This window comes from Myxine glutinosa, chromosome 12, assembly GCF_964187855.1.
Source record: "Myxine glutinosa chromosome 12, kmMyxGlut1.1, whole genome shotgun sequence".
NCBI lineage: Eukaryota > Metazoa > Chordata > Myxini > Myxiniformes > Myxinidae > Myxine > Myxine glutinosa.
Genome location: NC_136272.1, coordinates 4,254,569 through 4,269,095, shown reverse-complemented (window position 1 = coordinate 4,269,095; position 14,527 = coordinate 4,254,569). Strand labels below are relative to the sequence as shown.

Genomic DNA, 14,527 nt, shown 5'->3' with positions numbered 1-14,527 from the left:
GCAGAGATGGAACATCAAAGCACAATGTCACACCCACGTCATGATGCGTCTCACAACCCAAACATTTGCACAGTAAAAAATAATCAAACATGGCATGGTGTGGAGTACCTGTCACCTCAGGTGAGTGGATGCAGATGGTGTGAGGAGATCCTTCATCCTAACTATCCTCTAAATGATTTTAACACACTTTACACTACCCGGGGTCTTTCTCCGGCCAAACCATTGGCCCTCTTACACTATGGGTTCTAAAAACCAATTCCCATTGACCAAACTGTGGTGCTTCTCAATTTGGGGTCTCACTCCCCCGATTCATCTCCCTGTGCCCTCGCACAATTTCTGGGCTGCGACGTGTAGCTCTCCCAGCAGGTCTACCCACCTGCACACCTCCACCACTGTAGTTGCCACCCGAGCTTACCTGCTCCTCACCCTAACCTAACTAACTGGGGAAGACCCCTCTTGGATCTGTCACCCCACTGGTGCCCTCTGGCACTGGGCTACCCGGGTCCGTCCTCCGGATCCTCGGGCCCCATCCACAACAACTACTACCGGCTCCCAGAGCCCACCTGCGGCCTCACCTGGCCGACATCCTCACAGTGGTGGAGTGCCCAAACCAACTACACACACTAACAGGCTACACGCCCAGCCATTTCCACAACACTAATGCACCCATCCAAAGACCATTCTTCCACTCGCACCACAGATGCCAATATCCAACCACAATTTACCTATACCCTCTACCTAACACTTACACTACCCGCCCCGGGTATCCGTGATGGGGGTCCACTCTTCCCCCATTCACACCTTCGCACCATCCACTCCACTCCACAATTTCCACCATACTCACTCCACGACCATCCATTCCAATACTCCATACCATTTATTCCATACACCTGTCTTTCATTCACCTGTCGTTGCACACCTGTGCAATCATACCTGGTGCCACCTGCACCCTCCTTTCTTCCTGGACCATTTGGTCAACACAACACGCAATCACCACTACTCCCTCATACACTGCTCCACACACCTGTTCAGTTGCACACCTGTGCAATCACACCTGTTCCATTCTCACCCGTTCAATCCTCACACACACGGCATCATCTCAGCTAACTACTCCCCTCTGAAACTTGCGCTTCCCAGTCGTCCCTTTAAACTATTGCGCTCCCACGTCATTATCATCCATACTAATCTACCTGCGTCCCCACTACAGGTATCAGTCACTAACTAACCTTAACGTTACCTAATGTCATCTTCTAGGGCCCTATCAATATAACCTAACCCACCCGGGCTAGTTTTCACTGCCATACACCCCATAAGCTATTGTTCCTTTGCCCCCCACCTGTGAGGGATGGTGGATTTGCCATCCCACCACATCGGGGGTCTCTCACTACCAATTTCGCTCGTCCAAATCCAACAATTCAAAAATTTTCCATTTACCGCCAATTCTATTCACTTTTCTAAATTTCGTTTTAAATCACTATCACTATCACCATCACCCGTCTACTTATTACATCCTCTCGGTGCGCCAATTCACATCTACAGCCCGGCTTCGTACAGCCGAGCAATGGACGCGGGTTCTTTTGTGCCAGCGGCTGGATACGTCCCGCATTCGGGGCAGGGACGGAGGCTTACCCGGGCCGAGATCCCATGCACCACCTCGGCGTGGAGCCATCCAATGTCCCGATCTCGACCTGCCGGCACGTCTCAATAGAAAGTGGTCGCCATGACGACCCTTCCTATCGGGCTGCCCGCTCCGCCTAGTGGAGCCCGGACGCGGCCGCTCCACGCGAGGCCCAGCGTGGATCGCGCACGGCGGTCCTTTCGAACCCGCCGTGGCTCGGATCTCCGCTGGTTCTCGCGGCACGCGAAGCCCGGCACGCACCGAGGGCCCGATCCGGCTAAAAGTCGACCTAACCTTTAACCCGGTTACCGTCGACGCTTCACCTGCAGGCTTACATGCATACGCTACCTCTTTCTTGCTCATACATGCAGCCGTTCCCATTCTCCTCGTACCTTTTCTTTCACACCTCGGTACACTCACTCCGCTCACCGACTTGGTCACACACCTGACCACCGAACACTTTGGCACACATTCGTTGCTCGCACACCTCACCAATACACCTCTTCGCGCCCCCTCCTCGGTCACTTCCTCTGTGACAATCACAGGTGTGCCCTCATTCGCACACCCAACCACGTGTCTCACTACCAATTCCAGCGTGCATTCCCACTCACGCTCTACCATTCCAGGTGTGCATCCTTCTATTCCAGGTGTACATCCTCGCTCACCTGCCACAACCAACTCACGCTCCGTTTCACTCTCACTACTCTCACCTCCACTCTCGGTCGCGCACTCACCCTTACTCTTGACAGCATGCGCTTTCCCCATGCACCCGTCCGTTACACACCTTTCTCGCGCATCCTCTCGCGCACACTTTTTCGTTACTTCCTCCGTAACACTCACCACACCGCGCTTCCCTGTGCTCCCTCGCACACGCGCTACGACCGGCTCACTCCTGACGGCACACTCACTCCTCGGCGTGCACTTTTTCCTCACACACCCCATGGTCGGACATTCTCGCACACCTCTTTTTTTGCACACCTGTCCTGTCACACACCTCACCAACGGCCTTTCACGAACACCCGGATCCAAACCAATCCCCAAGCCGACTGAATCTCCCCTCACATCATGTACATTGCCACTCACCTCCGTACCTCGTCGCACCTCCTCTGCCACCTGCAAACTTTTTATTTGGTTAGTGAGCACTGCATCATGATTTGAACACAGACCTTGTACATATTCCATGACTTCCTCCTTTATCTCCCTCTTAGTTTCCCTCCGTCTCTTCTTAATTTCACTCACCCCTTCTTCCACTTCCTCTACTTTTTGTTTAACCTCTTTTATTTCTCGGTGCGTCTCCTCCAGTTCGTCCTCTAAGGCTACCGTGACCGTCTCTATGTGCATCCTCACCTGCCGGTCCTTTGTCTCCATTATCTCTGTCACCTCCTCCACCCTCATTGTCAGTTCCTCCCGTACCATCTGACATTGCCTCTGCGTCCCTATTAATTCGTTTTTAATTTCTTTTTGTGTCGCCTTTAACCCTCCTAGTACCGCAGTGTTCTTTTGAACCTGCTCCACTAACTTAGTTTGTCCCTCTGTCAGCTGTTCTACTCCTTTCGTCAGATCTTCTATTCCCCCCTGTAACTTTGCCGTATTATTTCTCACCTCTTTCTCTATACGCTTTTCGCCTCGCTTTACCTCCTCGCGCAGCCCCGAGACCTCCTCACTCACCCCTCGTCGTATTTCCTCCATCTGGTTCCCCATCTGTTCGATTTCCCGGGCGGATTGTTCCCCCATTTCCCGCAATTTGTCCTCCATCCTATTTTCTAACCCCATTAATTTCTTGTCTAACTCCTTAAAATTATTGTCTAACCCCTCACCGGTACCCCTCGCTTCGTCCCTCATTACCCCCATTTGGTTTCCCATTACCCCCATTTGGCCCTCTAATCGCTCACTCTGAGCATCCATTTTTGCTTCTAGCCCCATATTTGCCATTAGTATGGTTGCATTAATCTGCGCCATGAGGTCCCGCACATCAATTCCCGCTATTTGCGCAGCGGGCGCGGCTACCCCGCGCTCGTGCGAGCCGCCCCTTTGTGCGTCTGATACCACGTGCGCGAGAGCGCCATTTTGCGCGTCCGACACCCCCTCAACCGCCTCCTCATTGCTCTCCTCCTCCCTTTCTTCCACATACATTTCCCCTGGTTCCTGGGTTACCCCTAACCCGTCTATCTCCCCCACCGACATCCGATCGCCTTGATTGTCCATGGCGCGATCTCAAAATTCGGGTTTTATAAAACAACACAATTTCGGCAGCTCGTAATTTTGACCAAAAATTTTTTTTTTTAAATTTGGGCCTAACAAATTTAGTCCCGGGTCCGAATCCGACTCCTCGACACCAATTGTTACGGACACGGTTTTTGGATGTTATTTTACCGAGCGGTGGTGTATTTAACCGCGTCCGAACAGTTACTCCCCGATTAGAACCCGATTCCAACCGAACGTTGACTAATCGCGCTACAGATATTCAATTGGGAAACCTCTAAAGCGACCGAAAGAGAAGAAGAGAGAAGAAAGACAGAGTTTGGAGGAAGAACAGATTTATTATACACACACAAGCAATATTTTAGAGCGACCAATATTATTTACAGCAATAGATGGAAAAGAGCAGTCACACAGTGCATTGTTAACTTATTCTATTTCATTTACTTAATCCCCAAGACAAACGAGTAGGACAGGACGTTCACACTCACACGGTGGATATTGCAGGCAGGTAATGGCTCGAGGTTGATTGCTTGAGAGGAAGGCAAGGTCGGAGGCAGCAGCTTTCAACCCCTCGCGGTTTTGGCGGGAAAACCTCCGTCGCGTATCCGCGGCCGTCACGCGCTGGCTCGGCACACCTGCTCCTCTTCCTGGGGTGGAGCCGTCTCCCTCCGTTCAGCGCGTCTCTCCAACGACAGGGGATATTGCAGGCAGGTAGGTAGGGCTTGCGGTGGATTGCGCTCCTCTTCCAGGTCATCCCCCAGCGTATCTCTCAAGGCCTCTCCTTGGTGCAGCCTCGTTGCTCCTCTCCAGCCATCTCCAGTCATCTCCCAAAGCAGTCCCTTACAGTCGCTTTTATCACCTCCGGCGGAATTAAGCCGCCGGCTCCGAGGGCACGCCTACCGGGTCACTCACCGCGGTGTTGATTGGCTGTTAGGGCCGGTTCACTCCTGCCCTCTTCTGACGAGGTGGAGACACGCCTTTCTTCTCCAACCTTACCTCGTGGCCAATGGTGGTTGAAGAGAAAAACCGACCAAAATGCGGAAGGCAAATGGAAGGGAGGTTTTGGGGAAATTGGAAGGGCCTACGCTTATTTTGTTTGATACAATGCAAAGTCAATCTAGTGGAAAACACATACTTAGCCTACATGGAATAAGGAAATACACTATTTAAAAGATATATCGTGACCTGCGTGTATGTTCTATGAAATTAATTAGGAGGACGGCTGCGACCATTATTTACATTACCAGGATGTTACCATACCAAAACCATACTCTTCACATCCGTTACCCTTCCTCCAAAATTGTTACACTCCTCAAAACCCGTTACACTTCTCAAAACCCGTTACACTTCTCAAAATCGTTACAATATGTATTGTTACGGATTCTTCACTTCCGTTGTGGTGGTTTGCATCCACTGTAAATATTTCTGATTCCATGTACTATTATTCTTTTCAAAAGGTTTATTGTTCATGAACTGTTTTCAACAGGTAAAAAAGTTAAGGTTAAAAGAAACAGGAAACCAGATGGGGAACCGGGTGACGAAGAGGAAGAAGAAAAAAAGAGGGCGGAGCGAATGAGTCGGACAAGAAAGTCGAGTTGCTCCGGGTTCTGAAGCGAACGTTGGCGAGCAAGAGTCACTCGCGAATTTTCGGGTTCCCGGGAAAGGGGTCCCTGCGACAGAATTGTCATCGCTGTGACCGACCAACCTAACCTGCGTGTCAGGTTTTAGGCAGTGGATTCCGAGGAGAATTATCGCCAGGCCGTTACGTCTTAAGAGCGGGTCGTCAGCCATTTTGACTCGCGCAGGACTTGTGCTTCGCTCGCGGTTTCGTCTCTTTTCGACCATTTTCACCGCATTCAGACGTCGATCTGGGGCGTGTGTGTGACGTGGCTTTTTGAAGGTTACTTCGTCCATACCCGAGGGTGTGATCTCTCAGTCGCCTGTAGGGCGCCTTTGGATTTCCCAGTCGCATAGAGGGCGCCTTTGTACAGCTTCGGCGGTGCGACTATACTTGCCATCCGCACGGGATTCTGGTCTCGATTGGACATCGTTCTGGCGATCGCTGGAGCGAATCAACTTCGTCTTGAAGCCGGGAATAAGAGACATTGGGGAATGTTCTTGTTTCACTCACTTCGAGCACAGTGAGTTATATATTGCAAAATTGATGGTACCATCATAGGACATATTGATTGTACTTTTGAATACTATTGTTGTTGTACTGTTGTTCTTGTGTGATCTTAATACAATATTTGTTTGTGAGTAACAATTGGGGTGGCTTCTCCGTTGATCTTTGACACACAGAATAACACATTTTTCTGCCGTGACTCCTCTCGGGGCTCGGAGATACACCGTGACCAGGGGGTCGGGGAGGAGCACGTAACAATATATATATATACATATAATAACAACAAACAACAACAACATGCATTTTAAGGCCATTTTCCCTGCTAGAGCAGGGGTTAGCCTTGCGGTCCCCATGACAATCTTCTCCATCTTGCCCTATTTTCTGCATCTCTCCTTGTTAACCCCCTTGCCCACATTTCTTCTTCCACCATCTTTAGCCAAGTCCTTCTCGGTCTTCCCCGTCCTCTACTTCCTTCTACATTCATTTCCATCACTCTTCTCAACCAGTCACTTTCATCCTTCCTCAACACATGACCAAACCATCTCAACCTGTTCCTCTTCACAGCATCAATCACAGGCTCTATTCCCATCATCTTTCGCAATTCATCATTTGTCTTCCTCTCTCTCAACGATACTCCGCACATCCACCGAACCATTCGCATTTCCACCCTTTCCAGCCTTCGTTGCTGCTCTCCATTCATGACCTATGTCTCGCTCCCATAAATCAAAACACTTCTCACACATGCAGCATACACCTTTCCTTTCAGCTTCAACTTCTCCATTCAGCATGTTCCCGAAACTTCTTCCATGCACATCTCACTCCAGCAACCGTTGCCGAGTCTGATCCACCTTCTCCATTCAGCATGTCTCCGAGGTAGCAAAATGTTTTCACACCTTCCAGCTTCACGCCGTCTCCAAGATCCAACTCAACATTTCCTCCATCTGCAGCTCCCTCTGTGCACACCTTACATTTGAATGTAGCTGCCGCACTGGTTAATGACCCTCTCAGACCACTACATTTTTGATGAACCCACTCAGCGCACATTGGACATTGAATGGAGTTCACTCCGACACCCTTCCTGCACACAGCACACGGCCACTTCCCAGTTCTTTCCACCTCACCACATGCTTTACCACTTGCCATCACCTTCGTCTTTCCGATATTCACTTTCAGACCTTTTGTCTCCATACATTCCTTCCACTTGTTCATCTTTTCCTTCAGTCCATCCATACTTTCCGCAATCAGCACCAAATCATCTGCATACAACAACTCCCACGGTAAACCCTCCTTTACGTTCTGAGCCAGCACCTCCATCACAGCTACAAAAAGTAGTGGACTTAGTACCGACCCCTGATGCACTCCCACCTTCACCTCAAACTCACCACTGTTCCCGTCCTTCGTCCTTACAGCTGTGCGCGCTCTTTTGTACATTGCCATCACTACTCTGATCAACCATTCCTCCACTCCTAACTTCCTCATTGCCCATGTCAATACTTTGTGTGGAACCCTATTGAATGCTTTCTCCAGATCAATAAACCCAAGAAACAACTTCTTCCTCTTCTCCATGTACTTCTCCTGCAACTGCCTCACAATAAAAAGCACGTCTGTCGTTCCTCTTCCTGGCATAAATCCAAACTGCATTTCGTCGATCTTCACCTTCTTCCTTATCCTCCTCTCCAACACCCTTTCCAATACCTTCATTCCATGCTCCAATAACTTTATCGCTCGGTACGAGCCACACTCCAGAGGGTCACGTTTCCCCTTGTATAGAGGGACGAGGGTACTCAGTTCCCAATCCACTGGAATGCGGCCTTCTTTCACCGCCAGATTACAGATCTCTGTCATTCTCTTCACACCCCAACTTCCTGCTGCCTTCAACATATCTCCCACAACTCCCGTCGGCCCTCCTGCTTTTCTACTCTTCATTGCTTTTATCGCTTCCTCAACTTCCTTCTCAATTATCTTCTCTGTCGGTCCTAAAACTGGGTTACTCTCTATGTTGCCATCCCATTCATTCTCTGTATTCAACAGCATTTCCATATATCTTTTCCATCTTCCTTTAATTAAAAATATATAAAATATAAATATATTGTTGCGAATATGGAATTTGGCCTCCATATCCGCTTGTAAATATTCCCCTATTTCCCCAATACTCCCCAACTATCCCCAATCCCCCATTCCCTAGTCCCATTGTCTGTAAACAACAATCAGTAGAGCCGACCTTCCCCTTATTCCCCCATTAAATGTCGTGCCCAGGTCCACCGCACCACACGTAGACAACTTTCGGACATCTTGCTAGTTATTCTTAGTCTATGTCAGTTAAGGCCTCGTTTCCATTAATTATGACTCTTCGTTGCACCAGAATGTGATTATATGGCATCAGTAGTGAGTTTAGGACCTTTCCCATACCTCCTTCCATCTTCTTCCCCAACAATTACAACAACAACAGAGGAGATGGCGGCGGCGCGGGGGAGGATGCGTCCTCACACCGGCTCGATTAGCGCCATTGACCACGCGCTCCACGGGGTTACCACGGAGGGGCTGGCTGTCAGCTCCTCCTCAAGGGCGGAGCCTGGTAACCCCCCGCACCCAATCAGAAGGGCGGACCGATTCCATCTGGGGCGGCGCTAACGAGCCGAGGGCGTGTCACTCCCCGCCGGATATACGCGGCCCCGCGCCGGATGTGACGTGAGATGCGCCCCCAGCTGGAGAAAGAGGTACCTGCGAGCGCTGAGTCAGATGCGCCCCGCCTGAGAAAGAACGTTGCCTGCGATCGCTGAGAGGAAGAGAACCCGCCTGTGAAAGAACGTTACCTCCGAGCGCTGTGACCTCCCCGCATCTTTGGACCGGACCGAACCGTGTTGATTCTGCCCCGAGCCCAGGTGCACCTGGAGCCACCGATACCTGCCTTTCCCTGCCATCAACCCCCGTGTGAGTCAGCCGTTGTCCCGTTTACCTGTCGTCTGTCCGGGGTTAAGATAAGCCTGTGTCTAAGTGCCCATCTTTTCTGTGCTTTACCTCTAGCCCCTGTAATCTAACCTTTTCCGTACGAATATAATTGAGAATCGAAACATTAGTGTCTGTCATTATAATCCAGCCGTGTGTCTTCTTTTTCCTTATTGATCCAGCGTAGCGCGGCTCCGTCAACGTTCGGGTACAATCGGGTAATTTGTGCGGACACGACGGCCATTCCGCTCGGCCCACCTTAACATCAAAGTCGTGTCTGTAACAATTGGTTGTCAGGAGTTGGATTCGAACCTGGGACTAAATTTATTTAGCCCAAATTTTGGACACCAATTGTGTTAGTACGGTAACAATTGGTGTCGAGGAGTGAGATTCGGACCCGGGACTAAATTAGTTAGGCACAAATTTTGGGAGGGAAAATCGATCCGGAGCGCGTACGGCGCTCGACAAAATCGATCCGGAGCGCGGTCCCGCGGTTACTGCGCTCGCCGAAATTATAACGAAAAAAAAAAAATTTTTGGATTTGTTTTACGAAAACTCGAATTTTGCAAGTCGCGCCATGGCGGATCAAGACGGCTGGGGTCCGGTAGGGGAGAGTGAAGCAGGGTCGGTCCAGGACCAAATTGAGGGACATGAGGGACATGAGGAGAGCGAAGCAGTGAGGGCGGCAGGTTCGCGAAATGGCGCCTCGCACATAGCTACGGCGGCCGCACCCGCTGCACAAGTGGGAGGAATGGCCCAAATGCAGGCCCTCATGGAGCAATTTATGGCGCAAATGCAGGCGTCCCTCAACCTACAGGGTGAGCGATTGGAAAACCAAATGGGGGTAATGGGAAACGAAATGGGGGTAATGAGGGACGCAGCGAGGGGTACTGGTGAGAAGTTAGACAATAATTTTGAGAAGTTAGACAAAAATTTTGAGGGGTTAGACAATGGGATAAAAGAGGTGAGACATGGGTTAGAGGGGGTAGAAAATAGAATGGCTGCCCAGGAGAATCAAATAGAGGGAGTGAAAAATGGGTTAGAGGGGTTAGAAAACACCATGGAAGGCAAATTGAGGGACATGAGGGACCAAGCGGAAAGGGAAGTTAACCAAATGGGGCAGCAGATAGAGGGGGTCAGAATGGGGGTAGAAGCCAAACTGGATGCTCACAGGGAGGAAATGGAGCAGATGAGGGTGGCATCTGGGCAGGAGATGCAAGTGATGGGAGAGGAGATCAGAAGAGGAGTGAGTGAGGAGGTCGGAGGAGTGCGCGAGGAGGTGAGGCACTGTAAGGAGCACATGGAGAAGGAGGTGAGAAAGGGGACTGTAAAGTTACAAGGGGGCATAGAGGACCTGACGCAGGAGGTGGAGCAGCTGACGGTGGGACAAACGGAGTTAGTGGAGCAGGTTCAAAGGAACACTGCGGTATTAGGAGGTTTAAAAGCGACACAAAACGACATAAAAAACGACTTGATAGCGACAAAGAGGGAATGTCAGATGGTACGTGAGGGACTGACAACGAGGTTGGACGAGGTGATAGAGGTAATGGAGACGAAGGACCGGCAGGTGAGGACGCACCTGGAAACGGTCAAGGTAGCCTTAGAGGATGAGCTTGAGGAGACGTACCGGGGAATAAAGGAGGTGAAGCAGAAATTAGAGGAAGTGGAAGAAGGGGTGAGCGAAATTAAGAAGCGACGGAGAGGGGATAAGAAGGAGATAAAGGAGGAAGTAAAAGAATTGGTCCAAAGTCTGTGTTTGGATCGTGATGATGTGCTCATTAACCGGATGAGGGATTCGCAGGTGATGGAGGAGAAGCGAAGAGGAAGAGGACCTGGTGTAAGTGGTGACCAATATGGTCGTGCGTATGATGCGCCAGGGGATTTAAGAAGCTTGGGGGTCGAGATAGACCCGGGTGTTCGTGAGAGGCCGTTGGTGAAGTGTGCGACAGGTCTGGTGTGCGAAAGAGGAGGTGTGCGAGAAAGTCCGACTCTGGGGTGTGTGAGGAAAAAGTGCGTGCCAAGGAGTGAGGGTGCTGGCGAGAGTGAGTCGGTCGTAGCGTGTGTGCGAGGGAGCACATGGAAGCGCGGGGTGGTGAGTGTTACAGAGGGTGTGACGGGAGAGTGTGCGCAAGAGTGTGCGCGAGAAAGGTGTGTGACGGACAGGTGCATGAGGAAAGAGTGCGCTGTCAGAAGTAAGGAAGAGTGTCCACCTGTGGTGAGTGTTACAGAGGGTGTGACGGGAGAGTGTGCGCAAGAGTGTGCGCGAGAAAGGTGTGTGACGGACAGGTGCATGAGGAAAGAGTGCGCTGTCAGAAGTAAGGAAGAGTGTCCACCTGTGGTGAGTGTTACAGAGGGTGTAACGGGAGAGTGTGCGCGAGAAAGGTGTGTGACGGACAGGTGCATGAGGAAAGAGTGCGCTGTCAGAAGTAAGGAAGAGTGTCCACCTGTGGTGAGTGTTACAGAGGGTGTGACGGGAGAGTGTGCGCAAGAGTGTGCGCGAGAAAGGTGTGTGACGGACAGGTGCATGAGGAAAGAGTGCGCTGTCAGAAGTAAGGAAGAGTGTCCACCTGTGGTGAGTGTTACAGAGGGTGTAACGGGAGAGTGTGCGCGAGAAAGGTGTGTGACGGACAGGTGCATGAGGAAAGAGTGCGCTGTCAGAAGTAAGGAAGAGTGTCCACCTGTGGTGAGTGTTACAGAGGGTGTAACGGGAGAGTGTGCGCGAGAAAGGTGTGTGACGGACAGGTGCATGGGGAAAGAGTGTGCTGTCAAGAGTAAGGGTGAGTGCGTTGTCAAGAGTGGTGGTGAGAGGAGTGAGAGTGACAAGGAGAGTGAGCTGGTTGTGACAGGTGAGCGAGGATGTACACCTGGGATGGAAGGATGCACACCTGGAATGGTAGAGCGTGAGTGGGAATGCACGCTGGAGTTGGTGGTGAGGCACGTGGTTGGGTGTGCGAATGAGAGCACACCTGTGATTGTCACAGAGGAGGTGACAGAAGAGGGGGCGCGAAGGGGTGTGTTGGTGAGGTGTGCGACCAACGAATGTGTGCCAAAGTGTTCGGTGGTCAGGTGTGTGACCAAGGCTGTGAGTGGAATGGGTGTACCTGGGTGTGTAAGGGACGGTACGAGGAGCATGGAAACGGCTGGATGTGTGAGCAAGGAACGGGCTGCGGGGTGTAAGCGTCCAGGCGAAGCATCGACGTTAGACGGGGTAGAATTTAGAACGACTTATAGCCGAAGCGGGCCCTCGGTGCGTGCCGGGCTTCGCGTGCCGCGAGAACCAGCGGGGATCCGAGCCACGGCGGGTTCAAAAGGACCGCCGTGCGCGATCCGTGCTGGGCCTCGCTTTGAACGTCCGTGCTCCACTAGGCGGAGCGGGCGGCCCGATAGAAAGAGTCGTCATGGCGACCACTTTTTGTTGAGGAATTCCGGCAGGTCGAGATCGGGACATTGGATGGCTCCGTGCCGAGAAGGTGCGTGGGATCTCGGGCCGGGTAAACCTCCTTCCCTGCACCGAGTGCCGGACGTATCCAACCGCTGGCACAGAACAACCAGCATCCATTGCTTGGCTTTACGAAGCCGGGCTTTGGATAGGAATTGGCGCACCGAGAGGCAGTAATAAGTAGACTGGGTGATGAGGTTAGTGTTTTGGACCCAAAATTAGAGAAAAACAAAATTTGATGATTGGCAAGGGATTGGCAGTAGTGATTGGCAGATGATGGGCAGTGATTGGCAAAAATTTTGATTTATTGAAATTTGATGTGCAAAATTGGTAGTGAGCGATAGGCCCGGTGGGTAAGGGTGGCATCCCTGCCACCCTTCCCATGGTGGGGCAAAGGGGCAATAGCTTATGGGGTGTATGGCAGTGAAAACTAGCCCGGGTGGGTTAGGATATTGTGTGTAGGGATCTAGCGAAAATGACATTAGGTGACGTTAAGTTTAGTTAGTGACTGATACCTGTAGTGGGGACGCAGGTAGATTAGTGTGGATTATAATGACGTGGGGGCGCAATAGTTTAAAGGGACGACTGGGAAGCGCAAGTTTCAGAAGGGAGTAGTTAGCTGAGATGATGCTGTGTGTGTGAGAATTGAACAGGTGTGATTGCACAGGTGTGCAACTGGACAGGTGTGTGGAGCAGTGTATGAGTAGTGAGTGTTGTGGATCAGCGCGAATGCGCTTGGGGAGAGAAGGGTGCAGGTGGCACCAGGTGTGAGAGCACAGGTGTGCAAGTACAGGTGTGTGGAGAGAGTTGGAGTGAGTGGTACGGAGTGGTGTGCATGGTGCGAAGGTGTGGATGGGGGAAGAGTGGACCCCTTTCACGAGTACCCGGGGCGGGTAGTGTAAGTGTTAGGTAGAGGGTGCAGGTAAATTGTGGTTGGATATTGGCATTTGTGGTGCGGTTGCAGAATGGTATTGTGGATGGGTGCATTAGTGTTGTGGAAATGGCTGGGCGTGTAGCCTGTTAGTGTGTGTAGTTGGTTGGGCACTCCACCACTGTGAGGATGTCGGCCAGGTGAGGCCGCAGGTGGGCTCTGGGAGCCGGGAGAGTTGTGGATGGGGCCCGAGGATCCGGAGGATGGACCCGGGTAGCCCAGTGCCAGAGAGGGCACCGAGTGGGGAGAGTGCCAGAGGGCCTTCCCCAGGTAGTTAGGTTAGGGTAAGGAGCAGGTAAGCTCGGAGGCAACTGCAGTGGTGGAGGTGTGCAGGTGGGTGGACCCACTGGGAGAGGTACACGCCACAGCCCAGAAATTGTGCGAGGGCACCGGGAGATGAATCGGGGGAGTGAGACCCCAAATTGAAAAGCACCACAGTTTGGCCAATGGGAATTGGTTTTTAGAACCCATAGTGTAAGAGGGCCAATGGTTTGGCCGGAGAAAGACCCCGGGTAGTGTAAAGTTGTTAAAGTCATTTAGGAAATAGTTAGGATTGATGAACCTGTCGCACCATACGCAGCCACTTGCCTGTGGTGATGATGAGGACTCCACACCTGTGTTTTCTTTGTTTTGTTGCAGGAAATGAGATTGCTGTGGATTTGTGAGACGCATCACGACGTGGATGAGACATTGGGGTGATTCCATCTCTCCCTCCCTAGGAGGGACTGATGATGAATTGGTGATGGCAAATTTTGATGTTCAGTTGAAAATGGCAAATTTGATTGGTTAGGAGGGAGAGAAGACGAATTTGGTATATGGGAGGAACGGGGAAGACAGTAGGGATGTTTGTTGATTTGTAAAGTAGATGTTTATGAGTAGTATTGTGTTTTGTGGATACAGTAAGGGGTAAGGGAGGGGCCATGTAGGTTACCTGGTGGGGGGGGGGGCGTACGATAGGAACGTACCTGTCTCACCTGGTTCCCATGTGCCCCCAGTGTGCATCACCTTACATTGCGTGCACTTTTGCGCCCTTACCACCTTACTCACTTGTCTGCTTCTTTTGTCTCCCACCTCCGAGGATCTGGCTTTGGGGTAGAGAGAGAGGAGAGAGAGGTGCTGGCTGCGCAGTTGTGGGCCTGCACTTTCGCTGTTTGCTGCCGGGATCGATACACCATATGGACCGCAATGGTTGTGGCCACCCACAATGGACCGCAGTTCGTTTGCGGCCAAGCACCACCCGGGGATGGACCTATGGGTCAACGTGGC

The 14,527-nt window shown here is 51.4% G+C and overlaps 1 protein-coding gene across 1 annotated transcript in view; it reads right to left on the bottom strand.

The window, feature by feature from the left end:
• Positions 1–14,527, bottom strand: part of LOC137437288 (gamma-aminobutyric acid type B receptor subunit 2-like) — a 915,845-nt gene that overhangs the window by 201,354 nt on the left and 699,964 nt on the right. The gene's annotated exons all lie outside the window — the stretch shown is intronic.